We start from the raw sequence: 4,212 nt of genomic DNA, 5'->3' as shown, positions 1-4,212 counted from the left end.
GGCCCTGCCCACGCCCGACCCCAGCCTGGCCTCTGGGTGTGTCTGCCGGACCCTCCTTCATGGCTGCTTTCCGTTGTTTTGGTTTTTGTTGCTGTTACTCTTCAGCCGAGGTCATGTTCCCATTGATTTTAGAGCGAGTGGAAGAGAGGGAAAGACAGAAACATCGATGTGAGAGAGACGCACTGATTGGTTGCCCCCTGCACACGCCCTGACCAGGGCCAGGGAGGAGCCTGCAACCGAGGTACCTGCCCTTGACCTGAATCGAACCCGGGACCCTTCGGTCCACAGGCTGGTGCTCTATCCACTGAGCCACACCGGCGAGGGCTCTGTTGTTTTGATTTTAAGAAATTGCTCCGACTGTGTTTGCTCGAAAATAGTGGAAAGAACCCCTGACTGTCCCCACGCCTCAGTGCCCGACTCCAGGTGGGGCGGGCGGAGACCTGGGGACGGGGGGGCCAGCCCTCGGCGGCCCTGGGCCCCTCCTGTTTCCCTCTGCCCGTTGGATGGGGGCAGCACCACCTATGCCAGGGCCTGGCAGCTGCGGGTTAGGGTTAGAGGCGATGGAACCGGGAGGGAGCCCAGGGGACCGATGGCAAGGGGCTCGTGCTGCTCCCACAGGGCCCGCCGTGCGGAGGAGGGGCCGCGACTCCCTGGGCATCGCTGTCCCTCTGGTGCTCTGGCTGGGGGAGGGGACACGACTGTGTGAGGCTTGGGGACCAGCTGCAGGGGGCACATGTGCTTTTGGCTCCTCCACTGTCACCCCCTCCTGGGTTTGTTGGGCTCAGACCCACAAGTGTCCCCCTGGCCCTATCCTGTGTTCACCTTGCTCTCAGAGGGCCTATCGGTGAAGACCATTGGCCGTAGAGGATAAGTAAGGATCTGCAGGTCAGTCAGGATGAGTGTCCCGGGGCTCTGGGGGATGAGTAGGAGTTTTCCGGGGTGGGGGGTGTCCAGCAAAAGCAGAGACATGGTGATATCATGAGTACGGCCCCCACTGCAGGCACAGCATGAGGATTCCCACTCATCCCGCAGGGCACCTCACTGAGGTCCATGCCCTTACTACCCCCGTGTTACACATGGGGAAACGGAGGCACGGTGTCGCTTTGTCAATAGCCCAGGAACCCAGGTCGGAAATGACAGAGCCCAATCAGAGCTCAGGGCTTGAGCGTTGGACTTCTGAACAGTTGATTCCCAGTCAGGGCACAGGCCTGGGTTGGGGGCTGGATCCCCAGTAGGGGGCGTGCAGGTGGCAGCTGGTCAGTGGTTCTCTCTCATCATGGATGTTTATCTCTCCCTCTCCTTCTTCTCTGAAGTCAATGAAAATATATATTTTTAAAAAGAAAGACAATGACAGCAGGGGTTTGAAGCCCACGGCCGGGCTCTTCGAGGCCCCTCTGCGCAGGTCGGTGTGCGCTGGGCGGTGAGGGGCCGCCTGGGCCTCGGGCTCTGGGCACTCAGGGAGCCGCCTTCTCCCGAGGATAATGAGTGGCCCTTTGAGAGCTGGGTTCGCAGGCTGGCTAGTAGGGGGTGGGGGGAGGGGAGAGACGCAGGCCGGCAGGGTGATTGGAGCAGAGGCACCTCAAGTACGGAAAGGCCCTGGGACTTGGTGGCGGAGGAAGGAGAGGGTTCCAGTCTGTCAGGAGGAGACATCCAGGGGCTGCCTCTGGGAGCATCTGAGACGGAGGCCCAGCCTGGCCAGGTCCCCGGTGGGGGTGGGGGTGGGGGTAGGGCCGAGGATAACGGGAGTGGGGAGGTGGGGGGCTGACGCCGGTGGAGGAGTTGTGGGGGCACCATACAGGGTTCAGTGGCTGAGCCTGGATGTGGGGGGTTGGGGTAGGCCGGGAGGGATTGAGGAGGGGGAGTCCTTGAGGCTGAGGGGAGCTGGAGGGAATGGGGGGTGATCATTATTATGCACTCTCTTTAGTCAAGTAATGCATGAATATATTCTTTCTTTTTTTAACTTCTCAGCCAAGGAAATACTGTTATTGATTGTCAGAGAGAGGAAGGGAGATAAAGAGGGAGAGAGAAACATTGATGTGAGAGGAACATCGATTGGTTGCCTCCTGTATGGGCCCCAACCGGGAATCAAACCCACACCCTTTTGGTGCAAGGGACAGCGCTGCAACCAATGGAGCCGCCCGGCCAGGGCGGAATGAATCCGTTATGCGTTTTTCACAAATGCAGTTGCTTTGCTGTCCAGCCCCGCCTGCCTGCCCCCAGGTCCGGGGACACCCAGAGCCCCAGCCACAGCCGCGGGGCTCCACGGGTCGCACGGACCGCCGCCTGCATGGGTCCTGCGGCCGCTCAGGGCTCTGGGGGGAGGCTGGGTGATGGCCAGATTCTCGCTCTAACGAACCATCTGAGAAGTCGCCCTGGACGGCCCTCCCGCGGGTGCACGTGGGCACCTCCCCAGCACGGATACTGTAGCCAGCCTCGCCGAGGGCTACAGTGTAACAACTCTCCCGAGGCTTTTTCTGAATGAACCTCCGTCCTTACAAACCCCTAGGGGAGCGCAGGGCGACGTCTCCCTTTCACGGGTGGGGGATGAGGCCCAGAGAAGTTAAGTGATCTGCCCAAGGCCGCACGGCTAGTGAGCAGCTCGAAGGGTCATGGGTGTGCACGTTCCTGCAAAGCAATTTTTATTTTATTACTTAAACCTGTTACTTTACACCTATTTTATCCACCCGAGGATATTGCCCGTTGGGTTTTGTTTGCTTGTTTTTTTTAAGAGAGAGGAAGGGAGGGAGAAACACTGGTTGCCTCCCAGGCACACCCCACGGGGAATCGAACCTGCAGCCTTCAGTGTACTCCAACCGGCTGAGCCGCCCAGAGGAGACGTGGCTCCTCCCCTTTTCTCCTTTTTCCTTTTTTTGAGCAGAGGAAAGAGTATCAGGCTTGTCTTGTGGAAGGACCAGGTGCGCCCCCCAATGGGGTGCTGGGCTAGGGGCATGGAGGGGGTGGAGGAGGTCTGGGGCCTCCTGCTCAGGATGGCAGAGGCCGCCAGTGGGGTCCCCTGGACTGCTCCCCACCCCAGACATGGAGCAGAGGAGGCAGGCGGAGGAGGCCAGCCTGTGGTGAGACCCTGTCTCTCTCCGTTGCTTCCTAGCGAATCTTGATGCCCGCCGGGAGCAGAGACTGAGCTGGACCACTGGAGCCTGGGTGAGTGGGGCCCGGGCCGCCGTGGGAAGGCAGTGGGGGGACCTCCTCGCAGCAGGGCCGAGGGTCGCTCTCTGGCTGTGTGAGGCCCGGTCCTGCCGGGACCTGTGTGTACATGTCTGCTCACGTGTCTTGCCCGTGGAGACCACTGCCAGGTCCTGGCTCCTGAGTCAGGTTTCGCTTGGTGGGGGGGCGGGCAGGCAGGGAGACTGGCGGTGTTCGGGCTGGTGGGAAGGGGCGCCTGTCCAGACCCTTCCCGGGCCAGTGGCAAAGGCTGGAGTGTGTGTGACTTCTTGGAAGTGCACCTCCGGCCTCTGGCCAGGACAGCCGCCTGGTGCCCCGAGGAAATCCCCGCGGCCAGCTTCCCGGTAGGCAGGGCCAGCGGGGGCCTGGGCCACCTTCAAAACAGGAAGCGCCCGTTCCAGGAACTCCCGAGGCAGGAAGTCCGCCGGCTGTGCCTGGCACTTCCCGCACTGGCCTGCCTTCAGCCCGGCGGCCTCTGGTCAGGTGGGCCGGTCACCCTTTGCTCCTGGGCCTGACCAGGCCGGTCACCTGAGGCTTTGTTTGCTCAGGAAGCGCAGGGGAGCTGCTGCCCGTGGAGGGTGACCCAGTCCCTCCTGCCAGCCTGACCAGCCGGGGCTCAGCACGGGGGGGTTCGAGCCTCACTCTGCCCTCCTGCCTGAAACCCAGAGGGTCCTGGGGCAGGGAGCCCGGTTTGGCCCTGGCCGGCTCCCCCAGGGCTGGCTGGGCAGTGGCTGGGTGTCCGTGCCAGGTCCTGGACCACACAGGAGGGACTCACTGGGCATGAGGTTGGCCAGCCTGGGGCCTGGGCTGGAGGGCCAGGCTGGGCTCTCCCCGGGGGCCCAAGGGGACTCCGTCAAGTGGACATTAACCACGGGAAGCCCACAGCATTCTTTCCCTGCACCGGGGCCACAGGTGGGGGCTGCAGGGTTAAGGGAGGGTTCAGGGTCAGAGCTGAGAGCTGTTTGGGGGCGGGGCTCCCCCAGCATTTCCCCACTCGGTTGGCTCTGGGTTCAAATCCCTGCCGGGCGCTTC

General features: G+C 62.3%; 2 protein-coding genes across 2 annotated transcripts in view; both read left to right on the top strand.

Annotated features, from left to right (window-relative positions):
- DENND6B (DENN/MADD domain containing 6B) overlaps positions 1 to 4,212 on the top strand; it is a 27,553-nt gene that overhangs the window by 21,061 nt on the left and 2,280 nt on the right. The window lies entirely within an intron of this gene.
- The window catches only part of PLXNB2 (plexin B2), a 61,180-nt gene continuing 57,994 nt past the window's right edge, over positions 1,027 to 4,212 (top strand). The window contains exons 1-2 of the mRNA XM_015568718.1: positions 1,027 to 1,126; positions 3,107 to 3,159. The gene's annotated coding sequence lies outside the window, so the exon portion shown is untranslated. The remainder of the gene's footprint in view (positions 1,127 to 3,106; positions 3,160 to 4,212) is intronic.

This window comes from Myotis davidii, unplaced genomic scaffold (genome assembly GCF_000327345.1).
Source record: "Myotis davidii unplaced genomic scaffold, ASM32734v1 scaffold845, whole genome shotgun sequence".
Taxonomy (NCBI): domain Eukaryota; kingdom Metazoa; phylum Chordata; class Mammalia; order Chiroptera; family Vespertilionidae; genus Myotis; species Myotis davidii.
This window is presented reverse-complemented; position numbering and strand designations above follow the sequence as displayed.